Source organism: Eptatretus burgeri, chromosome 8, assembly GCF_056783735.1.
Source record: "Eptatretus burgeri isolate ZD-2024b chromosome 8, Ebu_testis_v1, whole genome shotgun sequence".
Lineage (NCBI taxonomy): Eukaryota > Metazoa > Chordata > Myxini > Myxiniformes > Myxinidae > Eptatretus > Eptatretus burgeri.
Genome location: NC_140968.1, coordinates 89,714,083 through 89,739,103, shown reverse-complemented (window position 1 = coordinate 89,739,103; position 25,021 = coordinate 89,714,083). Strand labels below are relative to the sequence as shown.

General features: G+C 41.3%; 1 protein-coding gene and 1 long non-coding RNA gene across 2 annotated transcripts in view; one reads left to right on the top strand and one right to left on the bottom strand.

Moving 5' to 3' along the window:
- Positions 1 to 25,021, top strand: part of LOC147022245 (uncharacterized) — a 97,487-nt gene that overhangs the window by 14,765 nt on the left and 57,701 nt on the right. The window lies entirely within an intron of this gene.
- LOC147022246 (uncharacterized) lies at positions 9,231 to 21,857 on the bottom strand. The gene is made up of 5 exons (XR_015061127.1): positions 21,632 to 21,857; positions 18,885 to 19,044; positions 17,283 to 17,499; positions 15,578 to 15,694; positions 9,231 to 9,921 (listed from the first exon to the last, which is right to left on the bottom strand). It is a non-coding gene; the product is annotated as an uncharacterized LOC147022246 (long non-coding RNA).

Below are 25,021 nucleotides of genomic sequence, written 5' to 3'. Positions count from 1 at the left end.
CTTTTTCGGCTTCACGCTGTGGAAACCAAGGCATTTCAGATCATTGGTATCTCCCACGATGAGGCTGAGTCTTTGGGCCTCTCACTCTCTCACCACAGGCAGGTCAGTGGTCTTTCTGTCTTCTACCATCTCCTCTCCGGTCTCGCCCCCCCCCCCTGCTCTGTCTGCGATTTGTCCCCACCATATTTCCACAGGGTGCTCAAGGTCCGCCAACAACCCCCTTCTGGTAAAACTACCAAATCACGAATCACTGCTCCCCTTCACATTTTCATTCCTCTTTTTTCCTGCCTTTGAAATAAACTCTCTCACTCTGTTCAATCCCATTCTTCCCTCCAGGCCTTCAAAACAGCTGTTCACCACCACCTCTTATCGTCCCCCATCCAAATCCTCGATCTTTTCTACCCCCGTTAATCCACCCCAAACCCACTTCCTTCAAATTCCCTGCTTTCCTTCCTGAAAGTCCCTGTAATGTCCATCCTGTATACCCCATGTTCCCCACTCCATCCCTCTCCCTTCCACAGATCTCCTAATGTCTCTGTTCCCCACTGTTTTGTCCTTACCACGACTCTCTTGTCTCATGCCCCCCTTGTTATGTATTGTGTGTGTTAGCTCTCATACGAAACTTGACAAGGGATACAAAAAAAACAACTAACAAGAAAAAGACGTCATGCTGAGCACGACGAAAAAGATGTCTTACTTGTAAAGTCCACCCCCCTCTCCAAAGGTTGCCGTGGATACATCAAATTGTCCATTTCATTAAGATTAAAATTCACAATCTTTATCAGAGTTCAGGTCAATCAGATGAAAATTGATTATTTTTCAGATTGAAATTGATGATTTGAGAAGTTTGACCTTTGACCTCAAAAATAGTTGCTTTCCCAATTTGGTGATAGACTTTGCAAATCCTGTTCAACTTTCAAGTCAATCGGATGTAAATTGATGATTTTTCAGTTGAAAATTGATTTTAGAAATTTGACCTTGAGTTGTCCTTTCACCTTTTGATCTCAAAAATAGTTGGTTTCCCAATTCAGTAATGCACTATGCAATTGCTGTTTAATTCTCAAGTCAATCAGATGAATATTGACAATTTTTCAAAGAAAATTTGATGATTTTAGAAGTTTGACCTTGAGTTGACCTTTGACCTCAAAATTAGTTAGTTTCCCAATTCAATAATGCAATATGCAAATCCTATTCAAATTTCAAGTCAATCGGATGAAAAATGACGATTTCAGAAATTTGACATCAAGATGTCCTTTGACCTTTGACCTCAAAATCAATATGCTTCTTAGTTGAAACTACCTCTCCAACTTAGAAAAGTTTCATGATGATCGGTTTAGAATTGTGACCTGTAGGCAACAAACAGACAGACAAACAGAGAGACAAGCCGGTAGGCGGCCATGGGTCGCCGAGCATCTGATGACCTTTGACCCCCTGATCTGAGTTAATCTTGTACTACGTACTTACGAAATTGCAATCAAATCGGTTAACCCGTATATGAGCAAGGGGGCTTTGAATGGTCATTTTGCCCGAACAATGCACTCATTGACCTTTGACCCCTGACTTAGCCAAGATAGGTCAATATGTCCTGAAGCAAAGTTGTAGTACCCATTGAGTACTCCCTCTGTACCTATAAACTTTCATTCATCTCGGTTAACCCATGTAGGAGCAAGGGGGATTCGAATGGTCATTTTGCCCGAAAAATGCACTCATTGACCTTTGACCCCTGACCAAGCTGAGATAGGTCAAGACGGCCTGAAGCAAAGTTGTAGTACCCATTGAGTACTCTGTACCTATGAACTTTCATTCGTATCGGTTAATCCGTGTTGGAGCAAGGGTGCCTTGAATGGTAATTTCGCCCGAAAAAAGCACTTATTGACCTTTGACCCCTGACCTACTCGAGATAGGTCATTATGCAAATGAGCAAAGTTGTAGTACTCATTACGGTCTATAAGCATGTAAGGATTCATTTGATTTGGTTCAACTGTCTTGGAGCTAGTGTACTTTGAATTTTCAGCGGGAATGCTCAATGGCCCTCAGACACCCAAGTTGAGAGGGTTACCATTTGGAAACTATAAGATAGAGAAAAAAATGGATGTCATATAGTGGATAGAGAATCACCTTAAGATTATGCATACCAAATCTCATCCAGTTCCATCTACTGATAACTACTCGGTATCAATTTGAATGAAAAGTACCGAAAATGCGGTTTGATACCGGAAATCCCCAAAGTTTGAGGGGGTGCTGTGGGTGAACAAATATATAAATCGAAAATGCGGTTCGATCGTTTGTGCACAATGTATTCCAGATGATTAGTGTGAATTTTCCTGACCATCCGACCATAACCCTAGGAGGAGTAGCATTTGGCGCGAAGGCACCTCCAGCTCTCGCATATTATCGATTTTTGCCCTTTGACCCCTGACCTAAGCGAAATCAGTCAATATGTCCTGAGGCAAAGTTGTAGTACTCATTGCCTGCTATGAACCTGCAAAGTTTCATTCGGATCGATGCACTCACCTGGTCGCAAGGGGGCCTTCAATTTTCACCAATTTTTGGGCATACCCCATTTGTAGGGGGCGCTGCGGGTAAACTATTCTATATATTACAAAAACCGGAATATATTTGATAGAGCATCACCTGTAGATGATGCATGCCAAATTTCATAAGCCTACGTTGGATAATGGCTTTCGGAATTGATTTCGCGTGAACGGTACCGATTTTGAAGGTTTTTCGGATGTTGCTAGGGAACCAAAGCGTCCCTAGCAACCATCACAATTTTCAAAGCATTAGATCAGAAGGTGTACCTACCACCCGAGTTTGGTCAAAATCGGCCCACGTTTACTACCAATTATGCTGATGACAAACGAACAAACATCCAAACAAACAGAAAGAGTTACTGACAATTAGGGTCACCTAATTCGGCGACCCAATTACTGACAATAAGGGTCACCTATTTCGGCGACCCAACAGACAGAATAACAAAATCGACTGACAATATGCTTGAAAAATCTTCGATTTTGCAAAAAACAACCAGACAGAAAGAAGTGAAAACATAACCTCCTTCACCTTCGGTGGTGGAGGTTATTATATACACACATACGAAGGTGGATACCGAGACACCTGGGAGGGCTCCATTCCACCTTCTGAAACCTGCATAATTTGCATATGGAGACAAAACACACACACACACACACACACACACACACACACACACACACACACACACACACACACACACACACACCTTATTAAATTTTGTAATACCAGCTATTCCTAAAATATAATATAATTTGAAGGATTGCTTTAAATGATGTTAATTTCATGACATCCTATATTTAAAATGTTCACCTCAAAACATAGTTCCCTCACCAAAAATAAGAATCTTAACCTGTAAGCAAATGAACGCTTTTCTGACCGCACGGATCATCAGCGGTCACTGCTCTTCCTCAAGGTTTCGATCCTTTCAGCCCAGAACCTCTCCAAACGGCAGATCCACAACCTTGGTCACGGATCCACATCAGTACATTACCTACATCAGTAGATCTACAACCTCAGTTGCATCCAGGCAGTCAGTTAACCCATCAATGCAACATCACTAATCAGACTTTACTCGCTGGAGGATTTAATGTATCATCACAAAGTTACAATTCCCATCACACGTTCTATTATCTGATAATACACTAAATCATGCACATGTTACCTTAAATATAGCATGTCCACCAACCAGCATGACCACCCCACTTACCTCTGGATCAAACTGCTGTTCAAACATTCAAATGGTTATTTATAAACGGATTTTACCGGCTTTCTTGTCTCCCAGCAACCACTGAAGTAGATTTGAATGGCTTCCATATATATATATATATATATATATATATATATATATATATATATATATATATATATATATATATATATACATATTTTAATGATGTATAAACTAGTACGTGGCCATACGTGCAAAAAAAAACTTTCAAACCGCGAGCCAGAAACAACCACACAGGCCGTTCCTTCGCTCTCGTAAACGAAGACTGGATTGGGGCATTGTGTTATCCATAAATGCGCATAAGAAATGGAGAAATTATTAGAATACAGGAAGTCATCACTATCCGGAAGTAGTGCGTGCCCGTACGGAATGTTCACATTCATTCCACGAATTATCGCTTTCATTGAAGTAACAACTGCTGTGATACTTCCACACAGAGTTAATTAAAATCCAAATTAAAATCAAGTTTACCTCCCCGTCTTTGCTTGCCATGACATTCGCTGCCATTGACCATTGCCACTCCGACGCCACGGTAACTGAGGCACCGATCGATCCCCCATCGTAACTGGCACGTGACGTGACGTCATCGTCGGCCGGCCGGAAACCGGCCTCCGCAGCAACGTGTCCTGTGATTGGTAACTAAGATGGCGCATCGGCCACGTCTACGCAGCAACGTGTCCTGTGATTGGTTTGGTAAATAAATGGCCATAACTTGGGAAGCGCTTGCCCGATTAATATCAAACTTTGAAAAGGCACATCCACAGGGCCCCAGTAATATACCTGGCAAGTTTCAATTAGATCGGACCAGTGGTTGTCGAGAAACAGCGGTCACACACACACACACACACACACACACACACACACACACACACACACACACACACACACACACACACACACACACACACACACACACACACACACACACACACACACACAGCTGGAATTATTGATAGATATGTCGTTAATAATATTTTTACCATTGGTTTTGTGTTTCACTCATTCTATTTGGTGTCGTTTTATGATCTCAAAGAAAACTTGTTTTAATCTGCTCACTGTAGCTCACTGTGTTAGTAAACGTCTGACTCGTTGTTTTAATCTATTGATAAGTTTAGTGTTGTGTGTGGTTGCTCTCACACACAGTCCCAATTATTTCACCTGCAACTGAACCATAGAATAACTTCTTCGGAATGTTTCTGTCGAAGAAAGGAATTCGTACAATGTGGAATGGAAAAACATCTCGTTTATCAAATAATTTGGTGTGAAATTTATAATTATTAATATCGATTTGTAATTCCAAAAAAATCAACTGAAGTGAGTGTTTGGTTTTCCTTTTTTAATTCAAGTTGTTTTGGATTATATATCATCATGAAGTTGATCAGATACAAACCCATCATTCATTGCCACTAAATCATTAATGAATATATAGATGTTTCCTTCGTGCAGTTGTCAATTAATTCCTGCACATGTTCTGTACCAAATCAGACTGGTACATGTGCAGGAACAAATTTACAAAGAAAGGGGTCAGACCTGAACCCACTGATGGGTATCCCCACTGTCTGTTGGAGTATCTTGTTGCCAAATGTAAAAAAAACTGTTGCATGAATTTTTTTGAAAAACGACATGAATATTGATTTTACTTTATGGAACATTTTGCACTTTAAAGAAAAAAAAAGACTTTTATGTATGCTTTATTACCTCCTGCAAATGCTCCATCCACCATTCTGTCCAATGTGGTTACGAGCTTGTCATGTGGAATGTTGGTGTATAATGTGGAAAAATCACAAATTGATAAACATTTAGCCTTACCCGTGTTATTATTGTTGTGGATACTGTTGATTACATGTTTGGAATTATCAATGATCCAGAATTTCTTGAAGAACTAGAATGGTACTCGGTAGAGCGCTTACCTCCACCACAGAATGCCTGATCCACAAGAACATACCGGGCCCAATCAATACATTTTTGAGATATCATGCTATGTATCGTGTTTGGCCCAATCTCTCAATGGTGAAGAATCACTTAAATAATTCTCGTATCTAGATCCGCATTCGGATCTTCACCAAAATCGAATCAATTCGTCCTTGTCAGACCCCTAACATGTCCACCAAGTTTTAGCCAAATCCGTTCTCAATTTTTTGAGATATCGTGCTATATATTAGTTTTGCCCGATTTTCTCAACAGTGAAGAATCACTTCAGAAATTCTAATAGTCTGATCTGGATCTTCACCAAAATCTAATCAATTCGTCCTTGTCACACACCCAACCTGTCCACAAAATTTCATCCGGATCCGTCCAAAACTTTTTGAGATATCCTGTACAGTACATTGGATAAACAGACAGACAGACAGACAGACAGAAAGGGAGTTACGAAATTGTTACGAAATACGAAAAAGGGAAAGTTACATCTCCTAAAAACATAACCTCCACCTTCGGTGGCAGAGGTACAGTAATTAGCAGAATACCATACCCTCCCCCACCCGGAGGCAGCACTACACAATACACATTTACATGGAGAATTTGTGTCCCCCCCTCACCCCTCTCCCACCCCCCCCCGATCCCAAGACCACCGGCAAAGATAACCCCCCCCCAATGTATTATTTGGGGTCATGCTGATCCTATGTCGCAAGTCTGAGTGTAATTGGGTCACAACTGTAGGAGGAGTAGCACGACAACCAAACACACAAACATGCAAACACCGGTCCGTGAATAAAGATACCAGAATAAAACCTCGCTTTTTGATGGTAGTTTTTCAAGCACTAATGAATCAGTTTCATCGCCCCTGGAATACTACCTGACAATGGTTTCAAACTGCATTCTCTACTTGTGATGAACCTCATCTTGCGTGGGGTTTTTTGTGCATTTTTGGGATCCAGTAAATGAATAGTAATTTATGGTGTTTTATCTGGAACTAACAGTCTTCTCTCTTTCAAGTGATTTATATGGTGTTGTATCAAGTCTATTTTTTTTATTATCGTTACTTGTATTGTAGGTCTCTTTTTGAGAGTTCAGTCTGTAAACCCGATTCTTCTAAAAGTGTTTGAATGTCGAAATGTTTTACATACAAATATAATATTATTATTGACTTTGTCAATGGGAACAATAACATTTATTGTGTTTGAAGCTGTTTTAAATAATTAAATAAGTGTTTCCAGATTGTTTAAAATTACCTTCTGATTCTTGATTCAGACTTTTCTTTTAAAATCAACAATTCTCCATTTTACACGTTTTTCTACCTCCTCCAACCATCAAGCCATTTGTGTGTTTGGTACTTTGTGTTTATCAGTTTGTTTTCTCATCCATTCCGTCACTCCTATCATTGTAAGTTTCATTTTTATATTCCAGTGAATCCTTTTATATTCTCGAAATTTGGTCCTTTTGTAAGTCATATGAGTAAGTTTCTACCTTTCACTATTCTGAGATCATCTGTGATAATGTGTTTATGATGTGGATCTTTAAATATAAAATGTTCACAATTACAATGATGTGTGTTACTCAACCATTCTTCCACACATATAGATTGTGCAGTTTCCATATAGTTGAAGATTTTTCCCCAAATTGTATTTCGTATAGTGCACACAACCCTTGGCGTCTGTCTCTCTCTGTCTCTCTCTGTCTCTCTCTGTCTCTCTCTGTCTCTCTCTGTCTCTCTCTGTCTCTCTCTGTCTCTCTCTGTCTCTCTCTCTCTCTCTCTCTCTCTCTCTCTCTCTCTCTCTCTCTCTCTCTCTCTCTCTCTCTCTCTCTCTCTCTCTCTCTCTCTCTCTCTCTCTCTCTCTCTCTCTCTCTCTCTCTCTCTCTCTGTTCTGAAAGTTTACCCCACACTTCCTTCTTTTGTAGTATTTTCTACATATTGAAAAAATTTCCACCACTTTGTTATGAAACATATTTTTGATGATGTCATTGTATTTTCTACAGTTAACTTCTTTAAGGTGTATCTTTGTACATTCTACGGTCAATCATGTCCAAAATTGCCTCCATGTGATGGACTCAAAGAGTTCGTCTTGATCATCCTCTTCCATTAATCTGTTAACGATTTGCCAAACCTCTTTCAGTTGTTGTTTTTTAAAGTATTGATTTTAATTCCACTGCTGTTAAGTAATCTACAGATAATATGATTTGTTAAGATCTAACCACTCATTTACTATTTGTTGGGTGTGTCTGCAATTGGATGTTTGCGACCATAATTATTAGTGGGGCAACTTAGCTAAATATAGCATAACAATTGTGCATTTTGTGAGGAAAGCACCAAATTTGGCACACTAGTAGCCTATCATATTATGAACAGATTTGGATATTGGACCATCTCAAATTCAGGCGCTGATGGCTGTGGCAGCCATTTTCCACTGCCATCAAAAAATTTGAGATGGCCCAATATCCAAATCTGTTCATAATATGATAGGCTACTAGTGTGCCAAATTTGGTGCTTTCCTCACAAAATGCACAATTGTTATGCTAATTTGCCCCACTATATGTACTCTGTGTCTCTGAGAGTCTCATGGTAAGGTGTTATGCACACGCGCGCGCACACACACACACACACACACACACACACACACACACACACACACACACACACACACACACACACACACACACACACACACACACCTAGGAGTCTAGGTGATCCTGCCTGTGAAAGACACACAACCACCCAATGTAAAAACCCAGTGTGGCAGCTTCTACACTGTCACCCACATCAGTGAGCCAACTGGAAGGCTCCGAAAGCCTACTTTTTTTTCCTCCAAATGTTCAAGGGGTGAGCTGGCTTTACTCAAAGTCTAGTACCGGCTGGCCAGACCTGATGCTCGACTGGAACTAATTCAGACAGGAATCTGTAATTGGTTCAGGGTGCCGGTGACAACTCGCCTACTCCAAGACACTCAGGAGGACTTTTTAACGTTAAAACAAATATTTAAAAATTATTTGTTATAGTTGTTGCAGCCTCGGTTCTTCATCAAGAAAAAAGACCAGCGGAACTCAAGTAACCTGTAGCCTGTAGCGTCCACCAGACACTCCCAGAGATCTCGTGCAGAAGGCAGAAGAAATGTTGAAGAGGTGTCTTTGTTGGACCAGGGGTTGGGGGTGGGGGGCACAGCTCATCATAATATGTGTGGTGGTTTGTAGGGCGGATATACAGAGGGGATATGTTGGGTTTAGTGTGGGTTGAAGGCAATGTTGATATTGTATAAGGGAGGGTGGTGTCTACACCAGAGTCTATCCAGATGGACTCTCATTTCATGACTAAGTGTTGCTTCAGAAGAGTGAATTTGGGGTGGGAGGGTTGTTGGGGATGTTGTTTGGTGGACGATGTTCTATGGACTGAGATGATAGATAGTTGTGAATGTGACGACGCATGGAGGTGTTTTGTGGGGGAGGAGGTGTAATATTAAGGATATGAGAGTAATAATGTACGTTTCATATATCGTTGGTATGGAGGATAGGTGCTCACAGAGTGACGTGGGTGAGAGGGATGTGGAGCTGCAGAAGCCATGAATTGAGTGCCCTTCATATTTAGGTGGATTACAATATGGAGTAGGGTGCTTTTGTATCTGCATATCGGTGGGTTGTTTGTACAGGGTGTGGCATTAATATCTGACACATCTATTTCTGTAATAAAACAAGACAGAAAAAAGTAAATAATGTTTTTAGAATAATAAAGTGAAGTAAAGGTATTGGAAATTGTGTGACATCATAGGACAATACACAACACAGCTCTACTTATTAAAAAAAATCACATCTTTTAAATGCTGTCAATTGATGCACTCCCTGCATCGAACCAGCACATTGTTTATTGCTGCTTCCAGTGTCATAAGCAATAGTGATGGCTTCGGTAATTGCCTCTTGTGTCCTCACTGTACGACGTCTCATGGGCTTAGATGGACGAACACTACCATTTTCATAAAATTTTCCCACGAAGTAGAGAATGGTGTTATGAAACAGGCCATTTCTGCACCGAAATTCCCTCCTGAATGCTCACTGAGTTGCAATGTCGGAGCCTAATTTAATATCGAGGTCTACAATTTTAATCTGCATTGGCAAGTCGTAATGTTCCATCGTTCAAATCTTTCTGGGCTTCACCTGTAACGTATCAACTTCACCTGTAACGTGTCAACTTCACCTGTAACGTATCAACTTCACCTGTAACGTATCAACTTCACCTGTAACGTATCAACTTCACCTGCAACGAAAATGTATCAATGCACAAAATTAGCTAATTGTTCAGATATTTCTTTAAAATTACATATTATATTACAAATGTGTCACCTATAAATACCACACCCTGCAGATCTTGTGCAATCTGTTGCTATCTTGAGATTTGTAACCTGGGAAATCGAAGATTCACAAGTATATTGGTTGATCTGGTCTGTGATTCTGTCTGTTTGTCAGTCGCCGACAGTTCATAATTATAAAACGAACTTCAGGAAACTTCACAAAATGGTGGAGTTGGCCATGATCAAGAAGCCTGTTGTTGGCCTATCGACGTTGGCCAAAAGGTCAACATAGGCCAAAGGTCAACAACTTTGTCAAATTTCAAAAATCCTCAATTTCCATCCAATTGACTTGAAATTTGAACAGGATTTGCATATGAGATCAGTGAATTCAACAACCAAATATTTTTTATAACCAAATTTGTTTTAGGGATTTTGCAAACCTCATGCTCTCCATGATGTCTTTCTCGTTCAGTTTGTCTATCTGTCTGTGTTTGTTTGTATGTGAATCGCCTACAGGTCACATTTGTACTCCGATCTTCACGAAACTTCACCACCTGGTGGAGGTAGTGGCATTCTGGAAGCCTATTGTTTTTGATAGGCTATTTAACAGCTTGGTTCAATAGATCAAAGGTCAAGGTCACATAAATCGTCAATTTTCAATCGATTCACTTGATATCGATGTATATAATGTAGATAAACTGAAAAACACAGGTGCACGGTGAACGCTCGTCGAGATGAAGTCTTGATCGACTCCTGTATGTGTGTATGTCCATTAATTACGTACTGTGTGAATGTGAGTACATCTATTAATTACTTATTATATTGGACCTTGACTACGTCTACTAATAACCTCTGTTAATTACGGACTATTGGAACATACCTTTTAGATATGTAGATCTTTATAACCATTATACCTTTTTGACCACTTAGACTCTAAGACCCCAAATACCCTTTAGAACCATGAGACCCTCTCAGACCCCTAAAACCATTTATGACCATAACACCCTTTAAGAACCCCCAAAACCCCCAATAAATTCTCGACCCCCAAAGACCCATTGAGACCGCTTATAACCTTAAGACCCTTTGAGACCTCTACGACCTTTTATAACCCCAAGACCCTTAACACCATTTAGGACCCTATATATCCCATTAAAACCTTCAGTAACCTAAGATCCTATAGATCCTGTTAGACCTGATATTTTTCTTTTCTTTCAGGTTCTGCTCATTTTGGTTGGTGGCATAGAAAAAAAAGTTATACGTGGCAAAGAGAAAATGGTGTCCATGACAACAATTTCATCCCATTATAAAGTAATGGGATATTTTGTTGATTTTATTATTGCCAAACCTCAAGAATTTTTCAATATGTGAGCTTGAAACTTACACAGCTTATTTGTATGCATGTGTATAGTAGTATATGTATATGTTTATAAAATCTGGTCAAAATTAGTCAAACGTTAAGGTCAGTGCCATTCAAAACATGCAAAACACCTACTAGGTAGCAATTAGAAAATGTATCAACCAAGTTTGTTATGCACAACAGTCAAGACAGTGATGTGTATCCCGACTCAGCTATAAACTGTCATCTCAGTGTTTCACATGCATGGTGATTCATGAATGCGTGTGCCGTCCTCGGATGGACCTTAAACTGGTTTTCTGTCTGCCGGCATTAGTTAGTGGACATTAGAGCTCCTACGGTGCCCTTCGCAAAGAGTAGGCGAGCTATCGCCGGCACCATGAACAAATTACGAATTCCTGCCTGAATCAGCAGAGGGCATCGGCGGCTCAACTGCGCTCTCAGCCAATGATACTACCCCACAGCCTATGCTGCAAAGGAATGAACAATAAAAATCATGCAACTACCACATGGGGCAAAAAGTCATCGTGCGTGTGCATTGTTTTTTAAAATCTGTGCTTCATTATAATAATAACAACAACCACACTCCTGACCTGATGTCCAGCTTATATAAGAACAGATAGAACTTTCTATTTATACCAAAAAAATAACATGAGAGATCAACTCGAACTCTCACAAGTCTATCGGGCATTCTTTTGTGAAGTTATACAATCAATGCATTTGATTCCAGTTTTTTTAAAAACCTGAAACTTCGATTCGAGCTCACAATTTTGTCGTGATCAGGATACAGTTATATACTTCCTCTCCTGTTGCAGCTCACGTGTGCCCCATATTAGAGTTCTCTCGTCCCCTCTTCCTGTCCAGGCTGGAGATCCTCAAGACAGTTCTGGACCCGGTTCTTTTTCTGGTTTTCATCAGTGATCTCTCTGACTTCCTGGAAAATCCTCTTTATCACTTTGCTGATTACTTCACCTTCTGCCGTACCACCTGTCATCCCTCAGATCGGCAAGCAGCAGCCTCTTCACCGTCCGCAGATCTGGATAATATCACAAGTTGGTCCAACACGTGGAACATGTCTTCCAACCCTGACAAATCTCACACTCTCACTCTGTCTCTCAGAAAGGATCATATAGAACCCCTCCCCCCCACCCCCTTCCCATCTACTTTCTCAACAATCCTCTTGAAGAAATCCTTTCATTCAAACTTCTGGTTCTTACTATCTGCCATGATCTTTCCAGCAAAAGCCACATTTCCAACCTGGCCTCCAAAGCCAGTCACCAATTGGGAATCCTCTGTCGTGCAAAGTCCTTCCTTGGCACACCGAAGCTTCTGACCACATACAAAGCTTTTGTCTGCAGCCTGATGGAGTACTGCTCTCCCCTATGGGCTGGTGCTCCTGCCTCCCACTTTTCTTGGCTTCACGTTGTGGAAACCAAGGCATTTAGGATCATTGGCATCTCCCGCGATGAGGCCGAGTCTCTGGCTCCCTCACTCGCTCACTGGAGGCAGGTCGGTGGTCTTTCTGTCTTCTACCGTCTCATCTCCAGCCTCGCCCCCCCCCCCCCGCTCTGTCACTGATCTGTCACCCCCCTATATTTTTGCAGGATGCTCAAGGTCTGCCAGCAACCCCTTTCTGGTAAAACTACCAAAATCAAGAAACACTGCTCATCTTCACTCTTTCATTCCTCTTTTTTTCCCCAACTTTGGAACAAACTCCCACACTCTCTTCAATCCCACTCTTCCCTCCAGGTGTTCAAAACAGCTGTTCACCACCATCTCTTATCTTCCCCCATTCAAATCCTCGATCTTTTCTACCCCTGTTAATCCACCCCAATCCCACCTCCTTCAAGTTCCCTGCTTTCCTTCCCGAAAATCCCTGTAATGTCCATCTTGTTTACCCCGTGTACCCCACCTCATCCCTCTCCCTTACACATATCTCCTAATGTCTCTGTTCCCCATTGTTTTGTACATCCATCTCCTGCCCCTCTTGTCTCCTGCTTCCTTTGTTATACTTTCTGTGTGCTAGCTCAATATATGAGCCTCGGCATTGTATTAAAAAAAAAATTATATCATCGCGTTGTGAAACGGCAAGGAAGATAATCATTTTATGGGAAGAATATCAAAACCTTCCATTTCCTTCACAAAGGTTCCAGGAGAGGTGGAATATATATTTTGCACACCATGGCTCTCTCAGACATCCATCATTCAGCCTTCATTGAGATTTGGAAAGGGCTTATGGGATAGCTCAGAGGTAGTACACTTGCTTTTGAGTTAAGCCGTCTAGTCTGGGTTTGATTCTCAGTGGGTTTTTGAAATACAATTTCGTAATGATGTAACAAGAATGGTCTTATACTGTGACAACATTCTTGTAACGATTGGTATGGGCCAAATGATTACAAATAAGATCACAAAAATTGCAAAATAAATTTTGCAATGTTATCACGTGAATATTTTGTGACAATCTTTTCAAGGGCAACTAAACTAATGGTAGCAGGCAGGAAACCCAGCTTAATGTCCATCCGAGGGAGGGCACACTTTGTGATGCAACATGTTGCCCGTGAAACACCCATCCGACAGTTAATAGTCAGCTGAGGAATCGAACTCGAAGGTAAATGTGCTCCCTCTGCACCATCCTGTCTGCACGATTCCAAACCATAGTCCACTTACGGATTAAACTCATGACCATCATGTTATCAGCATGATACTTCATTTCATTTCGTATGCAGTCAGTGGCTGCTGCTGCTGGGAACGTGGCAGTGCCCTCTGTATGTTAGAGCAAAGATTTGGAATTTGTTCAGGGTGCCGGTGATAGCTTGCCTGCTCTTCGTAAAGGACACTGTGGGATCTTTGACGTCCACCAACTAATTATCCATCCATTGGGACCATACTCTGTGCAGAGCGTTGGTGCTGCCTGCACAATCTCCTTGACTATTGGGTACAATCCTGGACGGGTCACCACTCCGACGCAGAATACCAGCAAGCTCGCACTCATTTTGCCGACCTCGGAAGGATGACAGGCAGAGTCACCCCCACCTGGTATTAATTCAACAGAAAAGCGGGATTTGAACTCAGGATCCTCGGATCACAAGCCTACCACACTAACCATTAAGCAAACACCAGGCATAACTAATTGTGGAAGATGATATCCTGGAACGCCCAGCCTATGTGTCCCAACTCTTTGAAGAAAGAATGCTCCAGGTAGCTTACCAACACAGGGTTTGAATCACTTTTACTCTATTTTAAAACACCCCAAGTGCGACGGTAAAAAACGTGCCTTGTTCACACACGACCACTGTTCGGCCAGACAGGGAACATCCGCAACCACCCCACCTCTTCCAGCAGAGAGGATGCAACACATGGGCAGAGCATAAATATGCACCAGGCAAAACATGAATATGCATGAGGCAAGACATGGATGGAGCATAAATTTACATTTATATTCAAACTTGATGACATCATAGACAGGGCACCCATTTAACATGCACCCATCAACATGAACACAGGCTGGATGAACTCTGAACACAGAGGACTCAGAGGCAAGTGTGTATACCTCCAGACCATCCTGCCAGCCCAGTATGATAGTCCAACCAATGTTACTAACTAGCCACGTGAAGCTCATCTCGCTGTTTACGTATTTCAAATTGACAGTCATCTTGGGAAGACGAAATGGTGTTGATCCGAAAAGAAATTAGAGGGAAGTTATCAGGCTGTCAGGTGGCCGGCCATCTTGTGTGTAACTTTCTCAGACTTCTACAAACTTACTCAGTGTTAGAGAAATATCAACAACTATTGCACAGACATTTTATAACGTGGGATTATTGATTTTATTTCTGATGAAACCTTTTTTTTTTTTTGAAGTCTGGGATTCAGTTTCAAAATAAAGAAACATTTCCATGGTATTAATCGGCTGAGACACACACAGCCAGTTTGATGCAAACAGTATTCAGTTTCAGTGTTGGGCATTCCATCACGTCGGAAAGTTTTTGGCGAGTTTTCCTAAGTACAGAGGAAGAAAGTTTTCTGTTCAGTTTGTAGTCATCGAAATTAAAATAAACAATCATTGTTAAAGCTTGTCCACAATCTGACTGCAACTGGTTCGATGAAGGATCGTTTCACCGCCCTGACCCTCATCACAAGTAGCTCACAGAAACTAGGGGTCACAAAATCCACCAAGCTTCAAAGACTGACCCCTATAATAACTGAATGACACCCTGATTACCTTGGAATCAGCAAAAGAAAGAATCTCACCATTGCAGCAGAACCAACGGCTTGTTTATTCACATCTTCATCACTAGTAAATTTGGTTACCATTTCATTCTCGATGCGTTGCCTTCGCTCATGCAACGGTGGATGTGGGCCACACAACTGCAAGTAAAAGATAAAGGATAAAGGGTGTCTCCTGAAACATTTCTCATGCTTTTTATGTGCATCATACTAACTCTTGCCAAGAACTTTACAGTCAATATGAAAGGACCTTTACTCCTCCAGATTGCAGGCTTTCCACACTTTCAGTGTCATGCATTCAATGGTATTCTATCCTCCACACATCCCATGAAAGTGGACGTTCCCTTGGGTAGCGTCCTCGGACCAATTCCTTTCTTGATATAGATCAATGATTCGTCTGTCCCCTTGCAAAACCGCATGCATCATTTTGCTGACGACTCAAACCTTGGTTGCACAATCCTACGTATACCGTATCACCACATCAATCTTTCGCAGAATCTTTGTCTCCCATTAGGAGTGGTAGGGCAAGGATGAAGAGGGGGGCAGGGGCCAAAATCACAGACCGAATAACGACTTGGAATGTGGCTTCCAATATGAGTAAATATATTCTCATTCTATCCTTCATTCAAAAGCACAAGGGATACAAGATATATATATATATATATATATATATATATATATATATATATATATATATATATATATATATATATATATATATATACACATATATTGAGCCAACTAAACCATGTAGTCAGAAAGGTCCAGGTGATTTTCACCACACCGAGGCCTTTCTGGACACATTCTCCACCATACACTTCCATTCTGGACACGTACTCACAGAAGGTTTTTATTTTTGCAGTGCATTGTGGGTACTCTTGTTTACTGTTGCCCAAAAACCCCCTAATCGTCCTGACATGAGACACATCAGTCCAATCTAAAGCGAGAAGTTATTTGACATTTCTCATCAGGACACCTCGAATCAGGGTTCCTGTTTTCACAACGCAGATAGGTCAATAGCTTCTGGACAGTCTCCTGCTTTACAGCCAGTCTTGAGCCTTCCCATCAGAGCAATTCTCAGCTGTCCCTCCACTTCTTCCCCCGTAGCTTGGTGTTGGCTTCGCAAAGAGGGTGGTGCCTTGGGATCCTAGGGTCCTAAGCTTGAGTCCCGTTTGCCACTGAATTAACACTGGGGGGTTGACTCAGCCTGTCATCCTTCCGAGGTTGGCAAAATGAGCACCAGTATACTGGTAATAGGGGCACTGCATCAGCGGCATAGCCGTGCCCCTAACCAATGATGCAACCAGGAGCCAAAAAGGCAGCACATGATGGGAACCTCTTCCCCCCACTCCCGTTCCCAGATCTGGGTCATTAACTCAGCCACCCGTTGTGGACGGAGTTTATGTTTTCACCCATGTTTGTCTGTGAGTACAATATCTCAAAAAGTTAAGGACGGCTTCGGATGAAACTTGGTGGATGAGTTGGGTAGGTAAACAAGAACAAGGTGATAAGATTAAATTGGTTCAGTTCCAGATCCATCCTATCAGTGGGATACAAAACATATCCTGTTCAGCTTGGCGGCGGAGGTATGCGCTCTACAGAGTGCCATCTAGTTTGTTTATACATTCACATACTCCCTGTAAATGTCCCAAAATTTAAACTCTGAAGTTACATACACTTTTGTTGCTTCCCTTTTCTGGAATATGTTGGATCACGTCGTTGTGCTCACCTGAGAGTAATGCTTCGATTCCTTCATGGAAAAGGCTCACCACCACCTCATAATTTCATCCGAATAATAAAGCCTGGTGTTGGCTTCACTGTTAAGTTGGCTGGCTGAGGTTCTTAGGGTCTTGGGTTTCAGCCACTGTTGTTTCGTTAAATAACACCAGATGGGTTGACTCAGCCTGTCATCCTTCTGAGGTTGGCTTACTGGCTGTACCAGTTTACTGGAAACAGGGGGGGGGCACTGCATCAGCGGCACAGCCACAATCCCAGCAATGACACAACTGGCAGCCGCAGGCTGAAAACGAAATAATAGTATCCCAAAAATTTACCCCAAAACATTTCTTCTCTCTTTGAACGTTGTGCGTCTGTTCATCCTGTGTCCAACTGTTCCCCTCGTTTAAGCTATGAGTACATTAACTATTGCATTTGGGTCAAATTGTTAGTTTGTCTGTCTGTCTGTCTGTCCGCACATAATGTGCTAATGTTGGCCACAAACATCACCTGGTGGTCACCAATATTATGTGTTGTCTTTTTACAACCGAGTACGTCCATAAGATCTGGACAATTAGAATGTGAGTGTGTCTATAAAGTACAGACGTACTACTAAAATGTGAGTACATCTATGAAGTCATACTATTGTACACTGCTCCTTCCCAATTCCATGTCCAAGTGATGCATGACGTCATCGCCGGGTGCCGAAGGAAGGGAGTACTCAGTTTTTACTCCGTTTGTTTGTTTTCTTGTTTGTCCAGGCAATATCTCAGCCATCCTTTGAGCATGGAAGCTGAAATTTGGGGACAAAAGTGAAGATGCACTTTGGCAAAAACGGCATTTTTAATATTGTTGATTCATTCATTAATTGATGAATTAGTTAATTATTATAGATTTATTAATTTCTTATTTATTGTTTCTCATCTGGGCAATATCTCAGGCACCTTTTGAGCGAGGAAGCTGATATTTGGACACGTGAATATCGGGGGCTGATATTCATGAAGATTGTTTTAAAATTGTGACCTTTAAGCAATAAACGGAGAGACCGAGTAACAAAATCAACTGACCAATATCTTTCTATCTATCTATCTATTACTAAAACTCTCATCTTGGATGTATGTATGTATGTATGAATGTATGTTCCTGAAATACAGCCAAAACGGTACATGATAGCGCAAAAATTTTAGGGCCAATTTACTCACCATTCTCCTGCGGTGTGCAGTATCAAGTTTCGTTCAAATCGGGCAACTAAAAAATTATTTAACAAATCAATTTCCCAATCAGTCAAGTACTCTTCGGGAGTATTTGATCAAACAACCTCAGCGGTATAGTTCGCTGGAGCTATCTTTTTTTCTTGAAATGATTTATTTTTAAATCTCAAACATTTAGTTTTTTTTGGAACATCCACCATCAAACATTTTTTTTGGAAGCCTAGTTTCAGCATCAACACGGTACACAGTTCAGCTCGTACATGCTTTTATCTGGCGAATCTGTACACCACTTCATCCTCACAATATCCACCTGAAAAGGGTGATTTAAAAAAAAAAATAATCAAAGCATTAAGCATGAAAATGTATTATCACTAGAAATATTTGAGCTTAAAAGAAAATCTCACCTCTGACCAATACCTGTTACGTTGCCAGTGACAACCACTGTGCCTTTCCTGCCATGGGTTGCAACTGCACGTAATCGTCAACCTGGCCTTCGTACAGTCTTATTCTCCAACACTTTCATCATTGCATCATTCTCAATGTCGTTGATATGAAAGACATTTTCTGTATGATAAAAAAAAAATGAAGAGCACAATGAGATTTGTCTATACAGTGGATACAATCATATTGTCTTCTGTTCTTACAATGATGTTCAGCAAAGCCTCATCAAGTATCGTACTTAAGCCAAATTACCGAGATGGTTGCCATGGCAACACAATTGAGCCAATCACAGCAGGAATCTATTGAGGTTGAGATATCTGAATGATGAAAGCTATATGTTCAATGTTTTTTTGGAAATATCGCATACGCAAAAGTACATGGACGGATGGTCGGTCAGTCGGTCGGATGGAGCTCATTTGAATGTTCCCGTCTTCAAGCAAGTCGGAGGGGTGGGGGACAAAAATACAAGAGGTCATCTTGCTTAACAAATGATTTTGAATGTTCTTTGTTAAAATCGAGCGATGGCAGAATTTCCTATAACTTCATTCAGATGATTTTTTTTTCCAGTAATGAATTTCTAATGAACAATACGAGCAATGTTGAACCGTTGGAATGTTGCACCGAATTACCAATCATATCTGTGCGTGGTGCTTGTGAGTGTTGTCTGGCACACCATTGTCTTTTTCTCCGATGTCTAAAGCTCATGGAGGATCTTGGACATACCCACACATCACCAGATCTGGTGTAGCCAGTAAAATAAAAGTTGCAGGTGAACAGCGAGCACTGAAGGAACGAGTAAATCTTCATTGTGAGTGTTTCCTCCGACACATTACCATATACTTGTGAAAATCCTTACAAGGGAATAAGGTCCTCACACATATAGTATCGAAATCAAGTCGAGGTCCTCGCAAATACAGGTCGGCCCTGTATAACGTCGCTCCGGTTAACGTCGTTTCGCTGTCACGCCTTTGATCAAAGTAAGGAACAAAGATTCACTATAAGTCATAAAGTTCCGCCTTGAAGTCACGACGTTGCGATTTGTCAAATGAAGATTTAATGGACCGATAAATCACAGCAAGCTGATGAAGAAATTCTTGCCGTTGAAACACTACCCTAGCGAATGTTAACTACCAAACGAATGTTGGAGGCTTTTCAGCTGATCAAAGAAGGAATGGCTATTTTCAGCAAAGATGATCTGAAGAGGGACCACTGTTCCCAAGTTGCCAGGCTGGTGGCTGATGTCATCAACTGTTACGAAGACCTTTATCAGCAGAAGAAAGGCTGACAGGATGGCCGAGAGGTACGCACACTCACATCTAAGCTGTTGAGCCTGAGTTTGACTCCAGACGCAGCTATAAACCATCATCCCGGTGTTTCACAGGCAGGGTGATTCATCAATGCGTGTCGTCCCACGAATAGATGTAAAACGGATGCCCCGTCTGCCAGCGTTTGTTGGTGGACATTAAATATCCCACGGTGTCTTTCGCGAAGATTAGGTGAGCTATCGCCGGCACCCTGGCCAAATTCCAAATTCCTTCCCGAAACAGCAGAGGAGACAGCCACGCCCTGAGCCAATGATGCTACTCCACAGCCTCGTCTCTAACATTCCCAAGTTAGGTCCCAAGGAACGTAACTAGCCTTTATACATGGGTTCCTATGGGAAAAATGGATTCGCTTCAAGTCGCACTTTCCAGGAACACAACGCCGATGTTAACCAGGGCTGAAGTGTATAGTTGTGCAAATATATTGGATGATTAGTGTTACAGAGCACTGTTTGTTTGAAAAGGCTTACCACACTTGAGGTCGACTGCAATTTATGGCCAGCTAAAAGTATACACTATTTGTGAATCTTTTGTGAATAGTTTGGCCTACACTGCACAGGGAGATTCTCCGGCTGGTATTTGAGCACGGGGACAACATCTGCATGGAAAATGATGAGTGTTATGAAATGTCACTCCTCTCTTCGTCTTGTCCTCTCAACACTATGTTTTGTGTTATTTGCCACAAAGACGTATCCTCTCAACGACACACTTCATCATCTTTCAAGTCTGCGTAAGATGCATCATGAAGGAAGATGACAATCTTTTGCTTCTATCTCCTTGTCCAAACAAAAGTTGTCAGCTTTGGCCACACAGTCCCAAACTGTACTAAACTTCCTGAGTCTCTTGATCATAGTCATGAAATATTTTTCAATCACTCACTGATTCAGAAAAGCTTTTGATTTTTACCATGGAATAGATAACTTGTGCAACAACAAACTCAATCTATCGATGCAGAATACCTCAACCACCAATATTACCCAGGTTGATTTATCAATGTGTGTGTGTGTGCTGTCCCTCAGATGGATGTTAAACCGGGCGTGCTGGCGTTAGTTAGTGGACGTTGGAGATCACATGGTGTCCTTAGTGAAGAGTATGCGAGCTACCGCCGGCACCATGGCTATGTTCCAAATTCCTGCCCTAACCTACAGAGGGCATTACATCAGTCGCACAGCAGCACCCTCAGCTAATGATGCTACCGCACAGCCTTGTGCACTGCATATGAAAGAAGACCAATATTCCGTTCAGCCTTGTCAAGTTGAACTTTCTGTTCATAAATGCAATTCTGAGCGATCTCCTTGGTATGACCCACTTCTCTGTAAGGAAATGCAGATGGTGCTGATAGGGTTTCAGCTCAGACAGGAGACCAATGTCAAGTTGTTGTTGTTTACCTTTAGCTGGCTCCTGGGCCTCCTCAATGCTGTCTGGGCTGGTCTTCCTTCAGCATCTGATAAATCTTCCTCTGGAATAGCTCATGGTGGACCTCCAGCAAGTTCTTCTTCAGAAGGATTGGTCATTTCTAACTGCCTTAATCTTTTGGTAAAGAGTGACAAGTTCATCGTGTCAGATCAGGATCCGTCTTCCTTTTTCTGACCACAATTATCAACCTGAAATGCAGTATAATTCTGGGTTACTTATAACACCACAATCACAATTACAACTCATACCGAGGATTAGGACAGATAACCACAGAAAGATAACCTACAAAAAAGGATATCTTCCGATAATTTGCTCTATGAGCCTCCAACCCCATACTACGAGACATGATGGAAGAAAAAGATTTTTTTTTCGTTCAATACAAGTTTTTTTTGATAATTATTTTCATGAACCATTTCTCTCGTGAGCTTCACGGCAATGCACTATAAAGTGCAAGATGCAGTAAATTATTAATGTTTCTCTTAAACATTAATAAACTGTCACTTTGTGCACATCGGGTCAATAATCTTTAACACACTCCTCTTAATGGACTTGTGGGAGGAAAAATTGCACAAATGCCAATAAAATACTTACTGCCTAAACTCATGGCTAACCTATTCCTCATGACACATTGAAAATGCCTATAATTTGCATCATTCCTGGGATCACTGCTGTACTGCTGATGTAGTTCCCCTGGAACCAGTAAGCTGATCCTCATTTTGGTGACCTCAGAAGGATGACAGGCTGTCAACCCACCTGGTGTTACTTAACAGCACAACAGGGGTTCAAACTCAAGACCCGAAGATCCACGTTAACACTAGGCTTGTACATACAGTATGTCATGGGCACACTGCAGTGATGGGGCTTGCAGGTAAATTGAGAAAAATGTAATTGAGGAATGAAAGGAAAGGAGAGAAGATAAGAGAAAGAAGGGAGCGTAGCGAATAGCTCAGGATGGAAGAGACAAAGAAAAGGTCGGGAGGAAATATATATGAGTAAAGAGAAGGGAAAGAAGGGGGAATTTATGGGGCGTACTGAGGGGAAGGGAAAGGGTGAGTCAAATAATCTGTCACATCCGATGGAAATGGCTCAGGTTGCACAATGAAAATGTTCAAACATTTTAACGTTCACTTTTGAGCTTTACTACTCTCTGTGATTCCTTCCAGCAACTTGCCCTTGTCTTACCTCTGTCAATAAGTATGCCCGTCAGGCTTTCAGGTCTTCCAGGAGATGAGACCGATTTTTCTTGCAATTTCATGCTGCTTGCACCATAAACGTTTACCCGTCCCATCACTTTTGCTTCAAATTAAACTTTTATTCGGAAATTCAGCATTTAATAATGGAAATACGTGAACCTAATTCAAAGGCGAGATATAAACTTTCCTTTGAAGGGTTTGATTCTTTGTAGATTCAGATCAGACTAAAACTGCGACCTTGACAGAGCAAAGTGGAGTAAATTGAGTGTCATCATTTTGAAAGGACGTTCATCCGGTTGTCCGGTTTGGCTGTATTCAATCAATGGAAACTTGTATAAACAGCAAGCTATATTTTGAACTCGAACGGCACTCTTCAACGTCACGATGTCGACCGATATGCCTCCGCCGACATTATTTACATCATCGTACATACTTGCACCAAGTTTGATTTAAATCCCTTCAGCTGTTCTCAAGCATCACAATTTACCTGAAATATCTCTGACCTTTGACCTCTTGAACCCAAACTCCAATCAGTTCATCTTTACATGACAATACATAAATATAAATGTATCAAGTTTGGTCAAATTCCGATCACTGGTTCACAAGTTAGTGTGGTTACAGAATTTTTACCGAACATGACCTCTGACCTTTGACCTCTTGACTCCAAAATCGAATCAGTTAATCTTCACATTATCTATCTATACTAATAAATGTCAATGTGTGTGTGAGTGAGTGTGTGTGATGTGTGTGTCCTCTATAACTCCAAAACCATGACACCTAGCAGCCTGAAACTTTGCATTTATATGAAGAAAACTCCAAGGAAGTGCAAGAGTGAAAATTGGGTGTTCGGGTGATTTAAAACACCCATTTTGAAGATAATTAACAGCATTATTTAATTATATCCTTCATCTGGCGATCCTGGGTCACCTCACTCTGAGGTTTTTAGGCATTTCCTGGGTAATCTCACTGGGGTCTGAAGCCGCCATGTTTTTTGGCCTACTCAACCATGCCTCGACTTGGAACAGGCCGCAACGATTTCTTCACGATAAAGCTTATTTTCACTTTCCTCACTCATATTATCGAATGCGTGCTCATCATAGCTGCAAATCGTTGTATACGTCACTTTTGTAAGTACTATCGTTTTCAAATTCGCAGCTTGGAGTGATTTCATGCATTATAATAATACGATCTTCCACGATCTACTCTCAATGACTAATTAAAGTATATCATCGAAACATTATTTCGGTTTTGAGGATCAGATATCGTCCGGACTAAATAAGTGTCGAAATCTGTTGTGAAATCTCATAATTTAAAGAAATAACGAGTCTTATAACTAAGCTGATGTACCTATTTACTTTGAGCAAGCAAGGCTATGTTCCCTCCTTCTCCATATACACACAAGAAAATGTGAAATTTCCAAAGCATTAAACTTATCTTTTTCGACTGTTTGGATAATTATATTGAGAGAACAAAGATTTTTTGGAACGTAACAAAAATTAACCAGGTTCATTGAACTATATGATTTAATGCATTCTCTGTGAGGCCTCATGCTCTGTCCCCCAGAGTGACAGCCCATCCATGGCGTCTACCAGATCTGTGTCTATATTTTCGGAGGTTTTGCGAGGTGCTCTCCAAGGAATCAAAGCAAATCTGGGAAAAGAAAAAAACGGATGTTAAAAAAAAAGTTATAACGTTTGCGTGGACCCTGAACCGATGTACCACATGACACGTGCACAGACGAGCAGGCAAGATGGAGGATTATCTGCAATGTTTATTTCAAGGGCAATTAAACTTTGCGATGTCTCCAGGGTTGTTCTACACTAAACTGCAACGCCTTTGTAAATAAATTAATTATTTGAACGATTTCATTTTATTTCATTAACTGCTGCGTGTGTGGTGAAGACGGCTTTAAAGTTCAAGGGATCCAATATGATATGCAGCAAAAGCCTGGCCAACCGTTCCTTATCAATCATTTAATTGGAGTGCTTGCTTGAGTGCTTAAGCCACTTGCCGAATGCCTTCCAGTCGATAGCGGTACCGTGCTACGTCCTTCTGAGAGAATCGGTCACTCTTTTGCGGACGCTTTTGCCTGCCATGTCAGTCAGAGCAAGTTGTTCATGCTCCGTCATCCTGAGCAAGTGGTTCAGGCGCCATCACCCTGAGCGAGTG